General features: G+C 43.0%; 1 long non-coding RNA gene and 1 other non-coding gene across 3 annotated transcripts in view; both read left to right on the forward strand.

The window, feature by feature from the left end:
• Positions 1 to 26590, forward strand: part of LOC107315473 — a 103965-nt gene extending 77375 nt beyond the window's left edge. Inside the window, exons 5-9 of one of the 2 annotated variants that reach the window (XR_004307274.1) lie at positions 3624 to 3728; positions 4320 to 4391; positions 6641 to 6787; positions 22973 to 23079; positions 25123 to 26590. This is a non-coding gene — a long non-coding RNA (uncharacterized LOC107315473). Of the gene's footprint in view, positions 1 to 3623; positions 3729 to 4319; positions 4392 to 6640; positions 10517 to 22972; positions 23080 to 25122 lie in introns of those variants that run through there. The other variant, XR_001555923.2, reaches the window with a different exon arrangement.
• On the forward strand, positions 20957 to 21028 carry TRNAH-GUG. The gene has a single exon. It is a non-coding gene; the product is annotated as a tRNA-His (tRNA).
• Positions 26591 to 26933: the final 343 nt, after the last annotated feature.

Here is a 26933-nt window from a genome sequence, read left to right on the forward strand (position 1 = left end):
TAATACCAGGAGCTCATCAGTGGCACCTGCAGCAGCTGATTTACTCAGTGACAGAGAGCTGCCTTGCATCCCCTGTGTGCCTGCCTGGAAGAGAAGTTTGATCCCAGTGATGATTACAGGCCATTTTGCAACCAGCCTTGCAGCTCACGCTAAAGACAGCACAACAGCACTGGGAAAACTGAAGGATCAAGCTGGAGCCCAGAAGATGTGGAACTCAAAAGAACAGTAGGCTACCTGGGATTGCTTTCTACTTTTCTCGAATTAAATAGAGCTCTCACACCTGCACTTCACCCACAACAGAAGCAGCATGATACCCCTGTACACCCACCTCAGGGTTGCCATGGGCTGCAAGGATAGGGGGAGTCTCCTAGAAGTGACCCAGGGAGAAACTGAAATCTACCTAGCTTCCACCATCAGAAAGATACGTCATAGACTGTACCTCACCAACAGCCCTTGCACAATCAAATAGAAGTTAGAGAATCATAGAATCATAGAATGGCCTGGGTTGAAAAGGACCACGATGCTCATCCAGCTCCAACCCCCTGCTGTGTTCAGGGTCACCAACCAGCAGCCCAGGCTGCCCAGAGCCACATCCAGCCTGGCCTTGAATGCCTGCAGGGATGGGGCATCCACAGCCTCCTTGGGCAACCTGTTCCAGTGCGTCACCACCCTCTGGGGGAAAAACTTCCTCCTAAGATCCAACCTAAACCTCCCCTGTCTCAATTTCAAACCATTCTCCCTTGTCCTATCACTGCCCACCCTCACAAACAGCCATTCCATTTCCTGCTTTATGCTCCCTTCAAGTATTGGAAGGCCACAGTGAGGTCTTCCTACAGCCTTCTCTTCTCCAAGCTAAAGAAGCCCAGTTCCCTCACCCTTCCTTCAGAAGCACTGCAGGCAGCTCATTATCAGAGCAAACTAAAACTGTAAAGCACAGGAACATCCCATTAACATCAAGAAGTATCTTTAACATTTCTACTTATGCCCCATCTAAGTGGGTAAGGACCAAACCACTGTTATGTGCTCTGCAAATGACTGCTGTTGATACTGAGCCTCAAGTGAGGTTCCATAATAACAGAAAACTTGGGTGGAATCTGGGTCTTCTCCTTGGATTTGCTGAGGAAGTGGTGCTCTTCTCTAAGCCTTGTTTGCTCATTTATTAAATGGGAACAATAGCACAGACCTGCCTTTGTGAAAGAAATATTAGGTGATAAGTTTTCCTTAAGGACAAAATATTGCTAATAGGAAGGCATGTAAATTTCACAATGGTATTCATGTAGCATTATGAGCAACCGGAATATTCAAGAACCAAGGTTCATTCAATTAACAATTTCACAGCCTCAGTTGTGGTTTGTTTAAACTCAGCATGAAACAAACATGACTGGATAACAATTTGGGGGAAATCTCACCTCTTATATTAAAGTTTTTAGAGGGTCAGCCTGTTGATAGAGGTTGTGCTCTGTGCCTCTTGGAGCCACAGCGTTTTGTCTGTGTGGTATTCCATGGTGCCCACTGCATGCCAGCTGCTTTGGACAGAAATGCCACCAGTCCAGAACCTTCTGCTGCCTTCTGTAGGATCTGTGTCACTTCATTTTGGTGCAGAAGATCCTATTTGAGCCAGTCAGCCTCAATTCTCCCCTTAGTGGAGAGAAAGCACATTGAAGGTGTTCTTTCACTTCCAGAGTCTGCATTGGAATGAAAAACGTTTTCTAATGGGATTCCTCAGTCTACCATCTCTAAGGGAAATGTAGATCAAAAGGTGTGATATGGATGTATATATATATATATATTTCATACCATATATGCAAATAGGTAGGCATCTGCTTTTGATCAGATGAATCATGTGTTTGATAGTGGTACTTTAGTAACGTATGTCTTCAGAAAATAGTCCTTGATAGGAATAGAGTTTAATAGAGGATCAGGAGATCTTTAGAGGTAAAAGCATCTTAGAAAATGGAGCATGAAGAGACTTGTAGCTCACCATAACCATAAGGTAATAACCCTTTGGCATAACACACTTACTTGTACTCAACATTAATACAAACAAAGATGAGTTCTTATTTCTTTCCAGCCTATAGATCACAATGAAGAAAATAGAGTAGACATTGGGAAGTAGTAAAACAGACAGTAAAGCAACCCTGAGCTATGGAGCTGTGAAGACAAGTCAAACAAAGAGTGACCTTCATATAGCTGCTGCTCTTCAAAGTGCCTGGCTAACACAGGCTGGAGGGGACAGCTTCCAGCATCCTTCTGATAGATGGCTCAGCTCCTACCAGGGGATGCTGTCATAGCAGAGAGGAAGGAGTGAGCTGAATGATAAGATACTCAAAATGCCATGGATAATTGAATAGTTAATTTGCTCATTTATTCAAGTTCTGTAAACCTCAAAATAGCATTTTCAAGTGTTTTAATTTTTTCTTCATCAGTCCCACGTAGACTCCTCCTGGGCTTAAATAGCTGCTAAAATGAGAGAATTTAAGGGGAACGAGTGAGCTGGTGTGCCCTGCAGCCCTTGTACATGGAGCCATGACAGCACTTCCTTTATCTTGCATGCATATTTACAGTGATCTAAAGCACAAATGGAATATATGTAGCCCTTTGTCATATACAGTGATTCTCTTAAGCTATCTGAGGTGCTGGTCTCTTATTTTACTTAAAACTTTCCGCTCAACTGAGTGGACAAAAGCTCTGACCTGCAGGATCTCCTGCTTTGTAGAGCAGGCTGAGAAGTGTTGTGCATGCAATCACACTAGGAGTATGACCTTGCATCATGTCCAGCATGACTGTGGCTTTCTTCTGCTGCTGACTAAGGGTTCAAACCTTTGAAAAAAAGAAAATTTTGCTTTAAAACTCAGGATCCTGAGTCTTTCTGGAATCAGTCTGATGGGGAGCAGCTGAGGGAGCTGGGGTGGGTCAGTGTGGAGAAGGGGAGGCTCAGGGGAGACCTCATTGCTCTCTGCAGCTCCCTGATGGGAGGTGAGGGTGAGTTACCTTCTGAAACCAGGTAACAGAAATAGGATGAGAGGGAATAGCCTCAAGTAGTGCCAGGGGAGGGTCGGGTTGGATATTAGAAGTCTTTTCTCTGGAACAGCAGTCAGGCTTTAGAACCAAGAAGGTGTTGGAGTCATTGTCGCAGGAGGTGTTCAAGAACTGTGGAGATGTGGCACTGAGGGTCAGTGGGCATGGTGGGGGTGGGCTGGGGTTGGACTTGGTGATCATGGAGGTCTTTTGAACCTGTATGTGTCTATGATTCAGAGAGAAGCAGAGGCTCAGGTGAGAATGTGCCTTCTGACTCCAGAGCTCTGAGGAAGAAAATCAACCCTCTCTATCCTAGGAGCCTCCTGGCTGCATGAGCACTCATGGAGTGGTTCCTGTACTTGTTCTTTGAAATTGGTAAGATTGGAGATTATTGGTAAGGCAGGCTGAGATCTGCTAGCTTCCTCTTGCACAAATTCACAGTGAACTTAAGGCTTTATACCAGATGGAGTTGATGGATGACCTTTGCCTGGATCTTTCACTTGGAGAATATTTTCTACTCCAAACCCAATGCCTCTAATGTTAACTTTAGGTTAATTACTAATCTGAATCACGTTAATGTTTTCTGTTCTGACTCTGGTTCAAAGGGAAGGAGAGGTTTTCTGTCAGACATCTGTAAGTGATTTCCTTCTACCCTGAAGACAAAGATGTGTAGAGGACCATTAATAGGAATGGATGTGCTTGAGCAGAAGGTAAGTACAGCAGAAGGCTCTCTGCAACCCCTGCTCTCTGTGCCCCTCTGTCTTCCTCTTACATTGATTGCTGACAATTGCTGGCTACAGTTTAATGCCCTGTTAAGAGCTGAAGAACATTGACTCTGCAGGCAGTGGTCCTCTCCTGAGCTCTGAATTCCTGAAACAGTTCAGTGCAAGAGAATTTTCAGTGTGCAAATATTTATCTGTCTATTCTCCTGCTTGGCAGGTAAAAATTAAACCAGCAGCCTGGGTGTATGCCACGGGTCTCATGGGGCTTTTACTGTTCGTACAAGGCTTGTCTGTGAAACAAGTGGCTTCTAATGAAGGATGGGTTAACCAGGCAGAAAAGCCTCTCAGAAGTCAGGGAAGCACCAAGGATGTGATGAATCTTCTCTGCAGTCAATAATGTGGGCAGTCTAGGGTCAGCATTGGGGTCTTCAGAAACAACCTCGCTCTTCAGTGCACATAATGTTTCCTAAAACCTGCACTTATTTAATGCTTGGAGAAGGGTACCAGCCTGGGGGTGGGATGAAACCAGATCTTTGTCACTCAAATATCTGAATATAGATAATAATCTCCTTGCTTTAGATTCCCGTCTCTATGTCTGTGCCTGTATGAGACACCAAATGCAACAGGAAAAGCTTGTGCATCTTGCTCAGGGTAAGACAAGCCCTTTCCATGCTCCCTTACTAGAGACAAATGGGAATAATTTGAAGAAAGAAACTCAAACCTGGCAGGAATGGATTTTTTCACATTACTATCTGCTGGGGTATGAAGGAGGAACTCTTCTGCTGTGTAATGAATTATGCCAGAATGATAGAACAAAAACTGTAAAATAATGAAAATATTTAATCGTAGCAGTGACAAACTGAGCTACGTTCTCACATCCGGGATTCATGTTCATGTTTTGCATGGCTGAAGCTGTTTGCTGAATTCAGCTCGAATTTGCAAATAGCTGTGGCCACACTGCGATTGCATTCTTCTCAAGAGATTAAGTGATAAATGAGGAAATATAAAACATCCAGCCACGGAAGGAGTGGGGTTCATGCTCTGGGTCTGAGCACAGGGCTACTCTGTGTCTCCTCAGTAGTGACAGGATTAGAGGGAATGGCCTCAAGCTGCATCAGGGGAATTTTAGGTTGGATATTAGGAAATATTTCCCCTCTGAAAGAGTGGTCAGGTGCTGGAATGGGCAACCCAGGGTGTGTTGGGGTCACTGTCCCTGGAAGTGTTCAAGAAACTTTTAGATGTGATACTAAGGGATATGAGAAATATTCATGGTAGGCAGATTGGTGGGACTAAATGGTCTTGGAGGTATTTTCCAGCCTTGGTGATTCTATGTATTCCTCAGAGTCAGCAGCATCTCCGCAGCAAGTGTTGGTTGGCAAATTCAGACACACTTCTGTCAGAGTGCCCCTCTGCTGCCATCAGTCACACAGCAACAACATGTCATGGAATACTGGTGGGAAGGTTCAACTCCTATTGCTGTTCCACCACCATCTGCCTCTGTTTGGATCACAGCAATAAAATAGGAGGTGTTACTTTCAGAGCAGCATTCATAGTTCTACATAATGTGCATAGCATTGGACAGCTGTAGTGCTTAGTGTGTAGTATCTACCTATGTTAAAATTCCTACTAGTCTCACATGTTTTATCTAGGAACAAGCAGCTGGAGAAGGAGATGTGAACAGCCTGATCGGCATTGACCTGTTTCAGACTTGTCATCATGCTGCTTGTTCTGGTCATTATGACTGTCACAGGGGATACAAGACCATGGATGGCCATGGTTGTATGTGACTGGAATAATCCTATGGGAAATCAACCTTTGCAAACTCCTGTAGCAGATGATGATTGTTATTAGTGATCACGGTCCCATTTTGCTTTTGTTCGTCTAAGAAGAGCAGAAAAATACTACTTTTGTCCTGTATTTCTTACAATCTCAACATACAGTGAGAAAAGAGAAGAAAAGTTGGGAAGAGGTAAAGACAGGTCATTAGCAACATTAATAAACTGGGACTAGATGTGTGTTCCAAAGCTTATGCTGATGTACTACAATGCTTCCTTTTGACTTCAGTGGTATTTTCTTCAGAGGCTTATATCCCAAGGTAGATCCAGGCACATGTCTGAGTATCTGAATGATAACAGCTAATAATAGCCAAAAAGAATGTCTACAAAAAAAAAGGAAAAGCAGTTCATTGTGTGCACTCCTCATCAGGTATTATTAGAATATGCCATTGATAATGCAAGAAAAGACCTTCAACTACAGGAGAGATGAAAAAACTGTGGATGTGAAAAGAATAAGCATAATAGCAGCGTGCTGGAGCCTGGTACCACATCACAGTAGCACCTGGAAACCAGCCCTGCTGTAAGAATATAGAAAGCAGCAGTGGTGCCACCTCTGGTGCACTGAAGGGATTCACTTGTGCCTTGACCTTGTAAGACTTGCTTTGTCACTTTGCTTTTTGTGAAAGTAGGCTCTAGCTGTGACAGGACCTACAGCTTAGAAACAGGCATTTTGGGAGCCATCTCCAGCAGTGTTTGGTGGGGCAGTAGCTCTACTGATCTTCATTCAGCAGGAGGGGAGGAAGCTGCTGGCAGGTCACCAGCAGTTACCATGCAGCAGCACCAAGCAGACAACCACTGAGCAGATGCACCGTAGAATCATTCTGTTTGGAAAAGACCACTAAGATCATCTAGTCCAGCTATCAACCCATCACCACCATGCTCACTAAATCTTGTCCCTCATCGTAATGCATCCAGCCTCAAGGAATTGATACTTCTTAATACTTTCCATCAGATTAAGAACTGGGGCCATGCAAAACAGGGATTTACAGTCTGTAAGTGCTCACACATCACTCCAAAACACATACAAAGCCTGACATTTCCTCAATCCCTGTGGTTTTTATCCAGATCCTGGGAAGCCACCCTTCAGAGTGCTGTGCTACATGCTGATGAGTCAATCTGTTACATAGGATGTCTTCGGACAAGGACAGAAATAATGATCCCACTGTCCTGTGAAGAGCTGGAGAGGAAATGTCAGCCAACAGCATATGCAAGGTATGGAGCATGTGGGCACTGCAGCCATGTAGGGATCAGATGAGCCCAGCATCTGCTTGTGAAGATGAGGCCAAGCAGAAATGAAGGCTGACAGATGGCTGGATGGGGTGCTCCATCCTTGCCTTGTGTGCCAGCAGTGCGGGAGCACAGAGCCCATCTCTGGGAGACCAAGAAATGAAGCAGTGCAGTACTAGGAGCACATTGCTCCTGCCACTGGCAGAATGGGTCAATTATATATTGTTCGTGTTCTAAGGCTGAGCACAAACCTGTGCTACAGCTTTCTTTAGAAAGCAAAAAAGAGTATTTTTATGAGTGACACATTGAAGATCGTGTTTTGTCAATCATGAAGGAGGTAGAGACATTATAGCTCCCTCCTGTAAAATGCATTCCAGGGGTAAATGGTTGGTCTGAATTTTCTCTAGGGAGTTTTCTTTGTATTCTGTATATTCTTGTGTGCAGATAAAAGAATAAACAAGGTCAAGAAGATGATGAACTTATTCTAAGTGTATCTTGCATCCCAACAGGTTCATATTTCTTCCATATTGTGCCTAACAGGAGAACACACCCATTTTCTGGGTTTCACAAAGTTCTTCTCCAAGGCTCACTGTACTTTGGATAATGTCAACAGGGGAAGTTTATATTCCCTGGGGAGTTTATATCAAATTCTGCACTGGCAGTTCCTGAGAGGAGGCTCAAGAAGTGCAAACACACCACACATACTGCACTATTACTGAGCCTATGTAAGCAATTAAATGGCTTCTTCTGTGTGAGGATGCCTCCAGTGCAGATAGATTCTTATCTCGCAGCACTCTGATACACTCTGATATGTGTCTCTGTGCTATTAACACTAGGCTACACCTAGAAGGAATAACAGAAATCATTGCAACTCTTTGTCTTCATGAATAAAGCCAGTGGGTCTACACTGCTTTATTTCCTATTGAAAAGCAGTGTGTTACTCACATAAGGCTTTAGTTTTATTTTAGAAATTTACAGTGAAGGGGAATGCAAAATGAAACAGTCCCAGGATTAATCACCTTGCTGCTTAAAAGCTGTGCTGCGTATCTAAATCTGCCTTATTTATTTTCTAGCTATTGGAATAACGAAAACAACTCCTCCACAGAAATTCAACAAATACCCGATCTGAAAGGATGGCATACATTCTTTTTTCCTCAATGTTTGAGTATTTATTAGGCTGTGTTCAGTTGCTTACTGTCTGTAGTTACCTTTTTTTAACCACCTTTACAAGAGCTACCCATTAATGCTCTGATCTATTGGTAATTTACTGGTCTCCTAATTAATGTCACCTGCTATTTTAATTAGTAAGGATCTGGGGTTATTGATTCAAATATTAACATGGTCAAGATGTAATTTTAGAGGTATTAGTGAGATAATAACTTCCTGACTGCTAGAAAGGCTTCAGTTCACTAATAACTGCCATGCTGATTGTGTACTGTTCTATTGATCTGGAGGTCAGACAGTACCAAATGTTTATGGAAATCTAAGGATACATCAATATAAACAGGTGTATGAACCCAGCCTACCTCAGATATTTCTAGCAAGGTAACTGCAGAAGTAATGAAGATTATCAGGTTGGGTGAGTCCATGCTGAGGTCACTATCCACTCAAGCCTGTCCTGTCCCACAGCACTGGGGCCATCACTGTCTTTTTAAATTCTTTTCATCACAGGGTTAATGAAGTTATGGGCATTTTCTAATCTATTTGATAAAGAAAGCCCTACTGTACAATTCAGACACCAGGTTGCATGGCAGCTCGTGTCCTTTACAAGGGAATATCCTGCCGTCTGACCAGTTTGGGCTTTCTTTTGTAGCTTCTCCACTTGTGCTTTCATGCTGACTGGTTCTGCTCTCTTAAGTCAGCAATACAGGCACCCAGTGATATTTCCTTAGTAGGTGCCGTCTTCCACCTTTAGTAACAAGTAGTTACTACAGCGTCACCAACCAGCAGACCAGGCTGCCCAGAGCTAGGTCCAGCCTTGCCTTGAATGCCTCCAGAGATGGGGCATCTACAATCTCCTTGGGCAACCTGATCCATTGAGTCAAAGGAGGTAATGTGATCTCCTGTAGAACAGTCTTCACAATGGTGAAATGGTTAAATTTGGAGTGGAAAGCACTTTAAAAAAGCCACATCTCTCACATTGATCGTATACTGCAGAGTCTACGGGGCAGGGACCAGCTGGGGCTCAATGTCTGCATTGTGCTAAACTCAGTCGGGTACTTGCTTCTGGATGTTATTAATATACATGGATGAACTAGCAATCTCTTTAACAAGGCAGCATGGAAAATGCACCCGCATTCCTCTAAACACCACAAGAGCCTCCTACCTGTGTTCAGGTTAGGAAACCTACTTATGATTTTTATTTTTTTTTCAACAGCCTAGTTTAATCTTTATTGAAATTCTTTCCAAAAAATTTGAAGGTATTAATTTCCTTCCTCCCCCCCCCTGCCAGATATGACATTTATCCCTTGGTAAGTCTGAAAACCTCAGGCACTTCTAACAAGAGAGACATTTTAGTTTCCCGCAATGAGAGAAGCATAATGATGTGGTCCATTCCAAGACGGACTTGTTTTCAGGCTTTCTAAAGCAGAATTAATCAATAATTACAGCCATCATCTGCATGTGAGCCCCTGGAGTTTTATTTATACTCCAGTCACATTGCTCTGTGACCTAGAGCAATATACAGTAGTTTTGCCTGTTGGAAAATAAATCATATTACATTTTTGCATGCACATATAGTTAAGGCTTATCTTCTTTAGTTGTAAAGGAACAGAAATTTCTTCTGGAATTGCCTCTTTCATCTGCATTTAGTAATCTTAATATTTGGGACACAAAATGATTTCCAAGCCATGCTTGCCAGTTGGGTTTAATCCTTTGAGTTCTTAATTTTGAAAACTACATGACTATGTTAATTTGCAGAAGTGAAATTAAAATAAAAACATCTTTGTGTTTGTACTTAAAGTGAGGAGATTTCCAAGCCTGAGTATCCGAATTAATAAATAGACCTTCATTAGGATTTAGAATGGCTTGGGTTGGAAAGGACCTCAAAGATCATTTCTGATCAGAATATTTTCCACAATGGGGAAACTCTCTTTTCTGATTAACTTTCTTAACTAAGTTGAAATATATACTCAGGTTAGGCAGTTGAAAGTCTTAAAACTCCATTTCCAAACACTGGGGTTTGAGGGCAGGTGGGAAAAAGAAAGAAAAGTAGTTGTAATTGACACAGAAAGCACCTTTGTGCTGACAGGTCATAGGAAGAACTGTAAAAAGCAACCAAGACAGAAGTAAGTGAGAGGTTTAAATGCCATATCTGTTTCACATAAAGAAAATTAGTATGTAATGAAGGTCATTAGAATGCCTATCTCATTCCATTGCCAGGGATGAAACTCAGTGCTATCTACCATGAAACGTGACGTAGGAGCCTTCCCAAATATGTGTTATCTGAATTGATAAATGAGAGATAGCAGAGAAAGAATGAGACACCATTGAACTTAGGACCTAGTACCTGTAAAAAACTGCATACTGAAGTGTATTACAGGGGCTAGCCCTACTCCAACAACTTCAGAAGTGTTAGCAAGACAAAGACCCAAAACTGCTGCTGTAAGGATTAATCATGTCTTTCTTGATCTAAGCTACCTTAATGATCCAAGGAGAGCAAACCATGTTCTTGTTTGCAGCACCATCTGCAATATTGCAGCTACAGCTGAAGGAGAAGATGGGACCATCAGGGAGCTCTTTCCCAAATACTGAACATATTAGACTAAAAGTATCAGTGTTTGAAAGCAACCGCTCCAGGTAGCTTCTTAATAGCACAACAAACCATGTTGATGTTTTCTTTCCTTTTGTGAAAGCATCGTGTTCTTGCTTTCTGCTTAGTGACTTGTGCATTCTTCATAGATTTGGGATTTTAGGAAGCATACTTTTCCTGCAGTGTGAATGAAATGGGGAGGGCCAGGGGAAGGACTGTGATCTCCATGCTACACCAGTAATATTTCAGGATCCTGTGTCATGAGTGGGTAGTATGGGCTCCTTGCTACATCTCAACCTTGGAGCTCTGAAAAGTTAGCAGAAGATTACTACTACAACTACCTGGGAGTAATCAAAGCCTTTGATGTTGAGGGGTTTTTTCACACTGGACTTAAAGTTTTCAACATACCATGGCATGGGAGCTCTGGTAGATGTATCCATGTAATTCTCCTGGTGATTCACTGAGGACTTGCTTGTTCAGAGTAACCACTGATTCCTGGTGGGCAGGACTTGTTTTTCAGGGCAGAGCAGCTAAAAGAAGCTGGCAGTTTTTACCATGTGTAAGTGTTGCTGAGGAAGACAAACAGGTAGACAGAGAAGCCTCCAAAATCAAATAAGACTGAACAAGGAGAGGTAGAAATTACTGCATCTGCAGAGATATGCCCTGACAGAGGTAGCTGGTGAGAAGTCATTTACAGAGCACTGTTTGCCTTTAAAGAGTCTCGGGTTGACACTGGTTAGCAAAAAACATTCAGCATCAAAACAAGACATATGACATCTTGATGGCTTAAATAGACTATGAAAAACTCCAGCTGCAGTTCTGAGGAGGTACATAGCCCCCAGAGCAGCACAGTTTTGGAGCAGCTTCTCAGTGATGCCATCAGTGAAAGCAAATTTGTAGCATATAATAGGACTTCTTTGTGACCTTGGTGACTCACAGGTTTAAAGGAAATTATGTGGTCCCTGAAGGTGACCTTGCACTCTGGCTCAACCAGATGAAAGTGAAGACTTCAGGTACCCAGGTCAAAATATATCTGTTCCACTCCTGCATAAGCCAATGGTGCCATTGAAATGATAACCTCGTCCTGCCATGGCCAATGGAGAGGTGAGTAGCCTTGCTTGCCTGCCTGTGTCCTGCTGGAGGGAATCCCACAGCACAGCCTGCACTGGGATGGTGAGCATTCAAGTGGAAGAGCAGCAGCCTTGCAGACTGCACTGCAGCAGTGGGGGAGCATTTGCTGGATGGGAATGTAATATACGGGTCTAATTAGATAAGCTTGACTGGCGCATGTAGCAGCCCCCTGGGCTGAGCTGAGACAATTCTGCACTACTCCTGTGATCAGAGCTGCTCAAGGCGTGCTGCAGCAGAGAAAAAAAACTCCCAGAAAATGGCTTCACCTCCTCCCCTCACACTTGTAACCTTCTGCCAGTTCACCCATCTGCGGTCAAATTGGTGCATCAAATTTAATACTTCATCATCGCTCCCTGCTAGCAAAGAAAAAGCAGACACTGATTTCCAACACTATAAGCACTTCAGGGCAGAATACATCTTTATTCAGTGCCAGTTTGAGTTCAGTAAGTCAGGTGCCAAACAAACTGGCGGTATTCAGGAAAAGAAAAAAAAAACAAAAACCACATATATTTTGTTGGGTTATGTGGTAAAAAGCTCATCTACAAACCTTTGGAGGAGAAGAGAAAGACAATGAGGGTACCCCAACCAACCACCACCCTGCCCAGCTGCCTTCAGGCCCAGCGGGTCTATCACCACAGGCCCAGAACAGCACAGGAGCATCAAGATAGGGGACAGGGACCCAAATGAAGGACCTGGAAGATGAAGCACCCCATCTGCTGTCACCTCAGGGGCTGCCCCAAGGAAACCTCAACCCCATGGGCCTGTGGCTCCCATGAAGAGCAGCCAGTACTGGATCAAACTTTGGGACTGACGGATCATTATCTTGGCATGTGGGACTTGTTCTGCGATGCAAGCAAAGACCCAGCTCTTACCCTGAGTGAGGGACTCCCTCATCTGCATGCAGTGTTTATTTTAATCAAGCAATTTGATTCAGATATGTGAATGTTGGGGTGTGTGGCCCACACACTGCATTCTAGTGCAGAGCTTGTATCCCCTAGGTGAGAGGCCATGCATCATGGAAGGCTCCCTCTGAGGCTATTAGCACTGTGCATTAGTGCAGTCACAGGTCCTATGAGGAAAACATAATAAAACACCATGCTTTAACTGAAAATTACTATTGTTGTTGTTATTATTATTTATTTATTTGGATATCTAGTCCCTCAACAAACAAACCTGCCCCCCACCCCAAACCCAGGCTGCCATTCCCGTGAAAACGAAATGAAGTGCAATGGTTTTTGAATGAAATATGTGAAATCTAGCCCTAAAGAAATCAGCATGCACAAGGGCAGTTAAGATACCCTGATATGAAAACAACCAAGCTTGACGGGAAGGCCACAGACCTTCCTCTATACACATCTTAGACTGATGTGTTAGAAGGTTTGGGACTCCCTGGCATCTCTCTTTGGAGGTGACCTATTGGTCCATAACAAACCTGCTGCAAAGTAGTTTTTAGCTTATTTATAAAACAGTATCATTGAATCAGAGGATGGTTGTGGTTGGAAGGGACCCTATAACCCATTTGATTCTTGCCCCTGCCATGGACGGGGACATCTCCCAACAGCTCAGTCTGCCCAGAGCCCCATCCAGCCCAGCCTTGAGCCCCTCCAGGCATGTAGAAGTGAAAATTACAGTCCTGGGAATTGTTATTTTCCTTCGTTGTTTTTGAGAGGGAGATATGAAGAAGGGTGAGTAAATTCTCACATTTGACAATATGAATAGCAGGATTTGCTATAATTCTCACCTAATCTGGGCTAGGCACAATCATTAATGCTATCACCAAATGCCTTTGATTTAATATAACTTATGAAAAGAAGCTTAGTTATCAATGTATATATATATATATATTTAGATGAAAGCCTTCTGTGCTTCAGGAATACTGCTACATAAAAGTTAATGTGGAAGAGATGATTCAATATCCTACAGCAAGTATAGAAGCAAACAATACCTAAATATTTAAACAGCAAGAAGATAAGAATACCACAGCATGCTAATGTGGTATGCACATATCCCACATCTCTGATCCACGTTCTTTAAGCCTATAAAAATAGTTATGAATTCTTTTATTTACCATTTTAAAAGAGAGCTTCATAAAACCCGATTTAACTGCTAAATGCTGAATGAAAATCTCTGTAGGGGTTATATTTAGAAATTCATATTTATATTCGAGCAAAGACCAACATTTCTCTTCTCAGTGATCTCCAAAAGCTTTACAAGAGTGAAATCTGTGCTTGGCATTTTCAAGTGCCCGGAGACCAATTGGAGGGAGGTGACAGAGGGTCTTCCCTGCAAGGTCTCTGCCTCCACCAGTGGCACTTACTCATCTGATACCCCTATCACCACCCTATTTCTCACTGTCTTCCAAGTCACTGTGATTTGGGATGATGGTTAGATTGAGCACAAATAAAAGGGAAATTTCTTATGCTGCACTGATCCTGCCCTCGTAGCAGATAAGATGAAAAACAAGGTTCTCAGCCCAAGAGCAAGCTTTTGCTATGGCGCTGACCTGAAAAACAAAGCACCAAACAAGTGCAAGAAGTTTGCCACCATGTGATCTCTAGCAAGTCACTTATTTTCTGTCTGCCTTCATTATCTGCCAGCAAATGGAGGTGATGTTAATTCCTACCTCTCTTCTGCAGAGATGTCTACTAATACTGCACTGCTGGGTTATTTGTTCAGCAGCAGTGCTGCTGGGAATGGCTCTGCATTTAACCCCAATTCCTGCCGCTGCACTCAAGAAACGATCTGTACCAGCACCCTGCTTATCAAAGGTGGCCAGACTGTTACACAAAAATGGGACTGTGTCTAACAGAAGACTTGGGGATAAAAATTCTGCCAATGGATGAAACTACATCTTTTGTAACTGCTGAAATGGTGCTTTGGCTGGATTGAATGGGTGTACAATGAAACCATCCCTTAGTCTGCAGAGCAGATCCTGCTCATGCAGGCAGTGGTGGGGCACAGGCAGCCACATGACTGAGCAGTGTGTTCTCCCCGTGGACAGAGGCTAGTTCAGTGTGAGAAGGAAGACTATGGGCTACTTGGCTGGCTTTAGGTAGCATGCAGGACTCATTGTATCAGTGCAGTTTTTAGATATCTTCCCTACACAGCCAGGAGAGGAGGGATGCCATTGCAGCTGAAAGAAAGAGCTGTAATAAATCAAAATCCGGTCCATTCTTTGAAAGCAAAACTATGGAGCAATGAGCTCAGCAACTGCCCTACAATGCACCTGTATTTCTACTGTGGTTATTTGCAAGGAGGGGAGAGGAAGCAGCTGGCTCAGCACACCTCAGGCAGGGCCAGCAGTTCACAGCTCCCCCCTAAAGGCAGAGAACTCAGCCCAAGGAAGACTTTGTGCCCTCTCACAGCTTTGCTCAGACTTTGGTCATTTGAATCACATCAGCAGTCAGGAGCAAATCTGCAGCATTGCTACCGGAGTTAATAGCAGCAAAATCTTAGCTCTGCTATACACAGGTGCTTCTTGTAAGGCTTTCCCATAATGCAGATACACGTAGCACCCTAATCAGTGTGAAAGTCGTGTATTTCATGAAGCGTATCAGCAAAAAAAGCTCGTAAAGGGGGAAAAAAAAGGTGTTAAAGAAGGCTTTTGAGAAGGGCAATTTTCATGTTTCTTCCAAAACACTCACTTAGTGAACAGAATACCTTTGGAAACTACTGAATGCTTATTGCTTCCACCTAAATCACTGTGTTGGGACATGACTCTGACATAGGATTTGGGTTTGGGTGGTGCTGTGTGGGGCCAGGGGTTGGTCTCAATAGTCCTTGTGGGTCCCTTCTAACTCAGGATATTCTATGGTTCTGCAATTCTATGACTTCTCTATTCCTGGGAAGATTTTAGCAAGAATAAATGGCTTCCTGATGTTGCAAGGATGATTTGGGCTATGTGCTAAAAGAAACTTCTTGGTGTAAAGGGTCACAGTGTGATGGGATGAGCTGGTGGATATTCTCACATGCTCTGAAGGTCTTGGAGCACCAGTTAGATGCACATCTGTCAGAAAATGGCTAAGGATGGTTCTTTCTTGAACCAAAGAGACAGATTACATGGCTTATATTCAGTACCTGCAGGATAACATTGTAAGATCACTGGATTCTGTGTCCCCCCCTTTGGTGATTCATCTGAAGATTTCCCCCAGATGTCAAGTCTTTAGGTATAACTTGGGATTTCAGAGACTTTTGAATGTGACTGAGCAAAAAGTGGAATACTCTTCCTTTGATTAAAACAGAGGAAGATTTCGTTTTTAAGAATTCTTACACCAAAACTGCCACCACATATTGTTTTCAAAATGAACTGAGAAGCCTGGAGACCTTACAAAAGACATTTCCAAAATGCCCCTCAGTGCATAGACCTATTCCACCTGAGCCCTTGCATAATCTAATATCAACCATGTGTTTTGAGCCCTTGGAGCACACATTCCAATTGCTTTTTGCTTTGACAGTGAGCCGATAAAACTCCCTGATTGTTGCTTAGAAGTCCTCTTGTATTAATAGAAACATTGTCACCGGGCTCTGTTCGTTGCGCTCTGCAGCGGAAATACAGAGCCCTGTTTCAGATCCAAGTGATTTTGTGTGTTGTGCGCTCGCATTTTAACAATGCTATCACTCTGCTCGTTCGTTTCAGGTGTCACCAGAGACCGTAACTCATCTTTATGGAACCTTCATCCTTGTATTCTTTTTCATGAAAACATTATCCTTCTTTTTTGGCTCAAAGGCTACATTGCTTTACAGTTTTTGATGGCAGCTGGAGCAGATATTCATTCCAAAAAACCTGACAACTACGTTTTACTGTCAGAATATATTATCCAGAAGTTGAAACAGGTCTGTTCAATGTGGATTAAAGCAGACACGTCCCAGGTAGTTGGAGAAGGTTTCTTTGTCCACCGGTGCACATCTCTGTGGCTGTTGCTCTCCTCGTTCCCAGAGCAGTTACAGAATTGCCCTGGGGAGGCAATTCACCACACCTTTGGGTGATGGGAGAACAACAAAAATGCCCATGGCTTAAAGGGATTCACATTTTTTTACAGGTGAGTCCCATCCCAGACATCCATGTTAACAATACATCTACAGGTTAAATAATAGCAAATAATGGCACCATCCTGATGCACGCAGGGCTATAAAGTGGCTGGTGATGAAGGAGTGGAAGAAGGGATAGAGCCAGCAATCTGATTTTGATCCTAGTGGTGGCTTGGCGTTGGTTGATGTGTCCAAGACATTTTAGGCCACTGTAAATCAGAGCCTCTTCTTTGGAGATAACAGGTGCACTCTGATGTTGATGGATGAAAAGGTCCCCATATGTGTAATGAAAACAGACAGAAAACTTCATCCATCAAATCTTCTGGAAACTTTAAAGCATTTGTTTCCCTGGCCAAACTCATGATGATGACCAGTGCTCCCCTTCTGCAGCCCTGTCCAAAGACCAGCTGTGCAGGAAGGCTCTCATGAGGCCAGGATAGGCACTATGAGCCCTTTTTTGATTGTTTTTGCTGTTGTTTTAATTAAGATTCAGAAATTGAGTTTCCTCGGAGAATGGGCAATTTTGTGTAGGTTTTTGTGTTTTTTCTCTCTTTGAAAGCTTTGGCTGGTGCATCACCAGTATGTGGTATGCACAGTCTGAACTGCATGTACCCAAATAAATGGGTGCTGTCAAACCACAATGGGACTAGGAATGCACTTAGAATCATAGAATGTCTGAGGTTGGAAAAGATCTCTAAGATCATGCAGTCCAACCATCCACTTACCACCAATATTTCCCCACTAAACTATATTATACCTTAGTACAACTTATAAATGGTTCTTGCGCACCTCCAGGAATGGTGACTCAACCACCTCCTTGGGCAGCCTGTGCCAGTGCCTGACTGCTCTTTTGGAGAAGAAATTTTTCCTAATATCCAACCTCACCCCCCCGCCAATGCAACACGAGGCTATTCCCTTCATTCCTATTGCTTAAAGCTAGGCATGAATTCAAGGGCTTATTCTAAGCAGTTGTTAAAGCATCTCACCAAGTTTTGACCTTGATAGTAAAAAAAGATATGCAACATATGTGCCTGTTAATGCACGCTTGCATATGTGCTCATTTTATTTACCAATCACATTATAGAAACTCTATAAATAAGCAAGTCATGCAGATGGCAATGTTCACTGAATGGAAATGGCTTATTTGATTTTCCATTTAATAAAGAATTAATAATATTGCGACTGCTTGTATTTGAAGAGTAATGCAGATCAGGTGTCACCCATATATTACTCGTTTAAGTTTTGAGTAGGCTAGGCAGCTTCAATTAGACTCCAGCTTCACATGCAGACTATTTCAATTAGAGTAATCTCTTGTGATCTAATATTCTTAGCTTTAAAGTCATACTGCATAAATATTTTATTACATATTTAATAACACTTTTTCATAATCAAGAAACTAATGCACATATATAAAATATGTGCATTTAAAGAGCTGCTGACACGACATGGGAAACTTTGAAAAATATTCTATTTGGGAATTAATTCAGCTTGGGGCAAAATTCAGAAATAATATTTAAGTGAGGGCAGCTGAATACATTACACACTGCTGCACAAATCTGAAACAAAAGCCTGGTTTTGCTCCACCATTTATTTTACATGCGAGAGTGTAGTCAATTCATAGCCATACTATTACAAAACAACCCTAAGTACCTTACTGAATCAATACTAAAGTGGAATCTAAAAGGGAAGACCAAGCCCAAACAATAAAACTAAGGATAAATGTTGAATATAAACATTAATTAACAATGGATTTCTGTTTAAGTCCCACACAAAAACACATTTGGGAAAAGCAAGGAGGACAGTGGAGGGACAGTGTTGAGACTCAGCCAGCTGGACAGTGGCAGTTGTGAAAGATAAAGGTGTACTTTTTAAAAACCATATCCATTATCATTATGTTCTTAATAATAAGCAGGTGTTTGTGGCTTCATTTGCCACATCAATGGCAGTAGAAAAAAATATCACAGAGTACAAGATGGCCTGGAGATGAAAGGCCCCAAATCCTGCAGGACAGGATAATATAAAGCTTTGGTCCAGCTCGAATGCCAACAACAAACTCCTTTTATTGTTCTTGCTGCTAAACTAGGAGATGTGATGATGCTTTGCTAAACCACAGCAGCACATGAGACCAGCCAAGGATAGTGAGAGACACAGTGGGGAGGGTGTAGCACTCTCTGTTCCCCATCAGTCTCCATCACTGAGCACGCAGATCCCTGGAAATGCAGGCAGGTTTTTACACTGCAGAATTCATACTTATTCTGCGTGGCTCTGGGCAGCCTGGTCTGGTGGTTGGTGACCCTGCACATTGCAGGGGGTTGAATCTGGATGAGCATCGTGGGCCTTTTCAACCCAGGCCATTCTAGGATTTTGAATTATGAATTATGAAGCATCTTCCTTCCTGTTGTTTCTATTTCCAAATATCTATCAATTCATGCCCCCCTTTTTAACCACAGACAGTAAGAGTAGGCAGTGAGAGAATTTCATCTTGATTTTAATCAGATGAGTCAGACTTTTATCCATTTTGCAACATTTTAAGAATACATATCTTATATTACAGAAGGTGTTTTCAACGGAAAAGATCACTAATTTTATTGGGTTTTTTTAGTGCATGCTATACATATCCTAAGGAGACATAAGGAACACAGATTTGATTAAGTGGATGGTCACCTTTTAGAAAAAAGTATGGGATAATGTGGTCAGTAGATTAAAATCAACAAAGAATTTTTGATAGCAAATGACTCTGATTTCACCTCAAAGCTATCAGGGCTCAGGGAAAATCTGGAGGGATGTTCACTGTTTCCTGCAGGAAACCAGACGGCAGCTCCACAGCCACAACAGTCATAGAATCATAGAATCATAGAGCCATGGAATGGCGTCAGTTGGAAGGAACATCCAAGATCATCCAGTTCTAATTCCCTACCATGGACTGGGGCAAATCCAAGGCCTTGGGCACCTCCATGGATGGGGAACCCATAGGTCTGGGCAGTGCCAGGGCCTCACCACCCCTGAGTAAAGAATTTCTGCATAACAAAAGCTTAAGAGAGGAGAATTAAAACATACTCAAAGTTGGTATCCACGTTCTGAATTAGGAACGTTATACCATTTATCAGGAACAATATATCACAGTGTAACAGTGTTTTGTTTGTCTTTGTTTAAACAAGCTGTTACAATAAATCTAAAGACAAACATCAGATATATAATTGGGATAGAATCTCCCATCATACGCAGATTAAGTAAATAACTTGGCACATTGGCATAGGGAAACAGCAATCCATCATTGACCCTGTGATTCCGGTGTCATTTTTTCTCACAGCAGAATGGGATCCAGAATCCCCCTGTAGTCCTGTCTCTAAAACACGATTAATCTAAGAATAAATTAAATTATTATGTTGATGTAATTATAAAATCATAGAATCAATTAGGTGGGAAGGAACCTCACCTAATTCAGCTCCCCTGCAATGAACCAGAACACCCACAGCTCCATCAGGTTCTCAGAGCTCCCTCCAGCCTGACCTTGAGTATCAGGATTGTCCTTCACATCACTGTTGCCACTGCTGAAATGCACTACCCACCACCTCAGTGTCCTCACATCCACTTTTTGGTCTCCATAAACATTCAGCAAGCATCAATGAATGTCAGTGCATGCGATTTTTTCTGCATGAAGTAAATCAGTTCCACACCTTTGCTCCGCCTGCACTTCCACGTCAGATGCCATTCTGTCTCAGTGTCCCCCTACTGCCATCTGCCAACCCCCTGCTGTGTGCAGGGTCACCAACCAGCAGCCCAGGCTGCCCAGAGCCACATCCAGCCTGGCCTTGAATGCCTGCAGGGATGGGGCATCCACAGCCTCCTTGGGCAACCTGTTCCAGTGCGTCACCACCCTCTGGGGGAAAAACTTCCTCCCAAGATCCAACCTAAACCTCCCCTGTCTCAGTTTCAAACCATTCCCCCTTGTCCTATCAGTGTCCACCCTCATAAACAGCTGTACCCCCTCCTGTTTATATGCTCCCTTCAAGTATTGGAAGGAATGTTATGAAAGCTGCAATACTGAGGAACTAAAACAAAGGTTGTGAAGTGGGATTTAACTTGGATCCATCTGTGTCTGCTGCTGAATCTCAGCTCCATGATGAACAAAACACCAGACATGCAGCTGGGCACTCAGCTCCAACAAGGTAATATCAGGACAACAGCAGTTTCAAATCCTGGTGTATGTAACTGTGCTCAGTGGTGGCACCACTCACAGCACGGCCGTGATCGTATAGTGGTCAGTACTCTGCGTTGTGGCCGCAGCAACCTCGGTTCGAATCCGAGTCACGGCAGGAATGGTTCCCATAAACATGGCTTGAATTTTGGGTGGTGGGTCCCTTCTAATTTAATTCTGACACACTCTGGCATCTGTTATTTCACAGCTGCTGGAGTGAGGAGATTATTACACGAGCCCTCAAACAGAGCAGAGGGAGCTGAAAAGTTGTTGTGAAAAGAGTTTGCGTTCCAATGTAAATGATTTGAGAAAGCACAGAGGCATCGAGGAAGGACTCAGCCAACACACACATACACAGATATCTCAAAATACAGTCCTGGACGTGGGGTACAACAGAGCTGTTACACTGTCAGGGAATCACTGCGCAGCCCTAATCCAGCATCTGTTATCTCTGAAAACACACCGCAATGAATTCCCTGCGCTCCAGACACAGCCGTGATTTGAAAAATGCCGCTATTAATTGATTCCCCAAATTAACTGTTAATCCAAGAGTCCTGATTATGATTAGTGTGCTAATCAATTTATTTGATAGAAGGCTTTTTAAATTTTTCCAAATTACAGTTCAGTTCTTCTCTCTCTTTTTAGCTTGTTTCATCTAATTAACTGTTTTTCCTAGCAGTGAAAAGCAAGATCTTCCTTTCTTAATTGCCTCTTGACCCTTTCTCCCTCTCCAATGCAGTTGCCTTTAGAGGTTCTTCATCATGAGAAAATTAAAATGCTATCAACGAATTAAAAATATTGTTTGGCTCAGAGGAAACTTCCCAGCACGTCTGTGAATGCTTCGGAGTTATATTTACACAGCTTTGATGGGGAAAAGTCTGACTCCTGAGCACACTGGATTGCCCTTCAGTTAATGCATACAGATGAACAACCTCCCTGGCCACTTTGCAGGATCTGCTTTGGTAATTGCTGATTGAAACACCAGGAATGGGATGTCTGCAGTGCACGAGAGAGCTGTGCGGGGAGCAGGGATACATGGATGTCCCCTGATGGCCCAGAGGTTGGAGGGATGGCCCGAAGCTCAGGGTGGATCTAACCATACCAGCCTCAGATGTGCATGGTGTGTGTGTGAGAGAGGGTGGAGTGCCTTGGGAAAGCACATGGAAAGTTACCATGCTTCTTGAAGAGGGAAAGCAAAGCCCAGAGTTTGGTTGTCACAGCTGTGTCTGATGGCTGTTCTCATCTCCAACCTCCCCCAGATCAGTGGGTTTGCAGAGGCTCTCCGAGCTGCTTCTCACAATCAGACCCCACAACTGAGATTTCTGAAGCAGCCCATTCTGAAAAGTAAAGAATTAGCTCGTTAGTGACAATGTTTATACTGCAGCATCCTCTCCTCATATATATAAAGGTCGGCTTTAAATCAGAAACTCAGTTTAAAGAAAGAGCAAAAACTTCCTGGGCTGCTAGTGCCTGGGGCAAGAGGGCAGGACAGGATAACTCCCTTTCCTTCTCCTTCTCAGCCCCTGCTCCAAGCATCAACAGTCTCCATCTCTTAGTGCCATGGCTTTACGCATCAGCTTGTCATGCATTTGTACCACCTGTGTGCATAGCGCTATGCCTGGAGAATGCATACTGTCTTCTCAAATGTCTTTCCTCGTTTCTTCACTGGATTATTTTTTTTCACAGCAGAACCCAGAATAGCTACTGCTCAGCATGTTCTCACAGAGGGATCCTTTCTTGTCTGTGAGTGCTGTTTGCTGCTGAAATATCTCACTGCTTTCATGCAGTGTAACTGTGTGATCAGGGCGCTTCTCCTCCTTCCCCTCCATCCTCCTCTGAAAGCTGGGAGATTTCCATTCCAGTTCCCCCGAACACTGAAATCTTCAGGAACTCTTCCAGCTCTGCTCATCTCTTGCACCAGCACAAAAGCCCTTGCTCAGAATCCCCTCCTTGATGCCTGCAGGTTGTATTCCCTCACAGCTGGCAGAGCTGTTTTGTTGGGAGCAGCTAACAGACTGCAGTGTTTGGTGTCAGCATGCAAGTAATCTGTGATCATTTGCAGCTGAATGGAAGCTGAATCATCCGACAGAAGTACAAACCATGCATTGCAGCAAAGAGCCAAAAGGATTTCTCCCTGAAGTACGCAAGCCAATGAACCATGATGTGCAGGTGAGTAAGCTGCTTGCTACTCCATGTTAATGCCTGCTTGTCCAGATATGATAGCCCAGGAAGAAAAGGAAGTTTTACAAAAGAACTTTCCAGCGCAGATTTGCAAGCAAGGAGCTTGGGGACGTGATTGTCATTGAGACACAGTTATTGGTTAGACCACTTATCTGTATCATCTTCCTGTCCTTTAGGTCTCAACTTGGGGCAGCACTGTTGCTGCTGATGGCCTGGATGACTTCTATGAGGCATTTCTTCCTCACCCTCCAGGGTCTGCCTCTATGAGCCTCCAGGCTGCCTCAGGTGCTGCAGTGCCCATTTTCATTACCACCTTTTGGACAGTTGTCTTCATCCTAGAACTTTCCTCTTTGCTTCATCCTACTGCAGGATTTAGCTGGCTTCTCCTAGAGCAAAATGACAACAGGAAGTTCAACATTCACCTTGTTTTATTTTGTTTTGTTTCATTTTGTTTCGTTTTTCCCTTCAGCCACCGGTATTCAAATGCTTCTCCCTGTCTCATCTGTTTTTCCCCTATTCTCTTCCTTCCCATTGCTTCATCACTTTCCTTTACCCTCTCAGACATCTCCAGTGTCTCTCCTGGGTCTTCCCTCAGCCATGCAGACAACATTTTCTTTCTCCTCTCCTAAAGCAAAGTGAGAACACACCCCTCTCTCTGCTTAGTTTTTCAGCCACTTTTATGTCTCCTCTTTTTGCACTGCTTACATTCTTCTTCAGCATTTTGCCTGCATGGACTATCATTTCTTCAGGACACATACTGGCTTTAATTGGTATTTGCATAGATCCAAGTACAGCATCATTGATAGCTTTCCCGAGGCAAGGAAGGCTAATACTAATAACATAGGAAAAGCTCCAACAGTGACTGATGAACTTCTGTTTTTGCCAGCTGAACTTTGGGAATCATTACCTTCAGCATGATAAGATTTAAAAAAAAAGAAGATCTGGAAGAAGACAAATACATTGGTTACATTAATTTTTAGAGCACAACTGACCAATTTGTCATTTAAGATTAGCCTGTATATACAACTATGTTTCAAAATCACAATGATAATCACAATTTTAAATTGCTCTTTGGCAACTGGGAATGTCCTCTTTCCACTCATTCATTCTCACCCCACCTTTGTTTCAGCTTCTGGTTGCTGCAGCAAAGTACTCATCTTAGCTAATGCTCAGGCAAGGTATTGGGTTTCCCATTAACATTAGGATTGAAAAGTCACTCATTGATTTACCTTCATTACACAGATAATGAGAGGTATTTTTCATTCAGAGATGTGTAATGAAAAATGGCTTTCTCATTCATTAAGTTGTCAAATTGTAATGGGTCTCTATTTACAGGAATCTCACATACAAGAGCCAGAACCTTGCCTGGTGTACGTGCAGGTATACAATGCTGTGGATGCTGAAAAGCAAATTCAGTTCTCCATGAGCTTGTTTGGGTCCTGGAGGAACAGCACATTAAGGAAAAGCCCTGCCAAGGCCAATCTTTTCTTCCTCATCCTTCTCAGAAGAATGTGGGCCCTGCACACGATGGGATGAGACTGAATGGGATGAGACTATATCTGGCGTGCCACAATCCTACTCAGTGTGCTCTGAAATAAGCTGTCTGAAATAATGAAATTGGATACTCCTATTGTATTCAGGCCTGGTATGGTCTGCAGAAGTGCCAAGAGCTCATCTATTGTGCTGTTGCCCACAGGCTCCAAGCAGTCAAAATATTAGGAGATCAGAAAATTATTTACCAGCAACAGAAGTCTGTGAGGTCTAATCACATCTATGCCCTGCATTCCCTTTGATGAAGGGACTGTGGGTTGAGAAGCTGAACCTGTGGGGTGGTTTCCATTGGTGATGTTGATCGAAGGTATTTGATCTTACCACCTAGACTGAAACAGGATAGCAGCTGGGGAATCAGATGCAGTTTTGCTCCATCATTTCTCTACCACCATTTATTTCATGGGGAAAAAAAAATCCCATGTAACACCACCACAAAAAAATACACAACAGCATAAACTACTTTCTTCTGTTTTCCTCTAGACAAAGAGCTGCTCATCCAACATAATCACAGCCTACCATGAGGTCTGGTCTCAGTTCAACCAGAGTTCCTTGGAAGAAGTGCTCAGAGTAATGGTTGTGATCTTTCAGTCATTTTGAAACCGTAAACCCAAGATCAGCTACTGTGCTACCTGGAGCAGAAAGTAATTTGATTTTCCATTTCTGGCCTTAGCAGCAAGTTGACTAAAGGACTGTTTTCTGGGAGGAAATCTGTGAGCATACATACGGGCCCAGACTTTTATGAAGATCAGCAGTATTTCTGCAGGAAATCACTGGACTTAGACCAGGGCAGAGTTGGTGTTAATGAGAATGAAATCCTGCAAAACCTGCAAGCAACCCAAATCCTACGTCCTTCTGAAGTGCAGTAATTGACTCGGAGCCCTTAAAAGTTGTGTTTTATGGAGAAAGTTACAACTCCTTTTCTTTTTGTCCCTCCTTTTCCTGCAGGTCAGTCTGTCCCTAGAGGGAAGGGACCAACTATCCCAGTCCTTCCACAGCAGAGCTGGATGCCATCAGTCCTGGCCATCCCTTTGGTTCCTCTCTCCTCAGCCCTATCATGACAGCAAATGCCTTCCCGGCAGGAACCACTCAAGGATCTGTTCTATCTTTCCAGGCAAACTAAGGACATTGCTGTTAGAAAAATACCCATGCTTTCCAGGGAAGTGTGATTCCCCAAATAAAACTCACCCATTTCCACAGAGACCTCTTCTGCTTTTCCTCTGACCCTGTCTTCACTGGAGTTCATCTCAGCATGATTTCTGAACACACAGGTTGTCTTTGATAACCACTTGCTTCTGCCTACTTTGCATGCTGTCCTTTGCACTGAATTTAATCACTTCTTACTCTGGTTTCTTCCTCACCTTTCCAGGCCTGTGCATTGCCAGCAGCTCTTTTTCCCTCCTCAATTAACCTTATGTTATTTCTTTCTATGGGAAAAAAATACCTTACACTGCAAAGCAGCTGTCCCTTCTTACAGTGTTTGCTCTTCTAATAATTACTTCATTAAACATTTTTTCCCCCCCATTTTTATTGGGTAACAAAAAAGCATCAGGAAACCCCCCCTACTCTGGCATTACTAATTAAACATGGCCTTAAAGAAACCCTGTAAAACTCTAATAATATTTTTATGTACAGAATTAAATCCTTATTGATTTTTCATGTAGGTTAAATCAGTAAACAAAAGGAAGTTGCACAGTTTTTAATAGGAACTTCATTTTCTTGCTGTGGTTGTAGTCCAGGAACATAAAAGCATAAAAAAAAAAACCAAAAAAAAAAAACCACACAAAAAGGCAAAATCCATGAGAGTGAGGCAAAGTGAAGGAAGAAAATGAAACACATAAGAAAGCTGCCTGGAAATGTATGCAAAAGCCTAAATTATTATTTGCTGTGGATGCCCCGTCCATCCCTGGAGGTGTTCAAGGTCAGGTTGGATGGGGCCCTGGGCAGCCTGGGCTGGTATCAATGTGGAGGTTGGAGACCCAGCCTGTGTTGGGGGGTTGGAGCTTCATGATCCTTGAGGTCCCTTCCAACCCAACCCATTGTATGATTCTATGATTCTGTAATCACTGGTATCTTGTTATCAAGCATCTGGCCTTTTATGTGCTGCAACAATTTTACTTCCCTCAATGCTAAGACAGAAACATAAGGAAAACAGCGGTAGGGTGAAATATATTTGTTAGCAAGTTTTGTGATATGGACTGAGGGAATCACATCAAGTAATATTAGCTGAGCATTTGGGGCTCAAATCTTTATTCCTTAGTGCTATATATAAATATGCATACACGAGGACAGAG

Source organism: Coturnix japonica, chromosome 5 (genome assembly GCF_001577835.2).
Source record: "Coturnix japonica isolate 7356 chromosome 5, Coturnix japonica 2.1, whole genome shotgun sequence".
Lineage (NCBI taxonomy): Eukaryota > Metazoa > Chordata > Aves > Galliformes > Phasianidae > Coturnix > Coturnix japonica.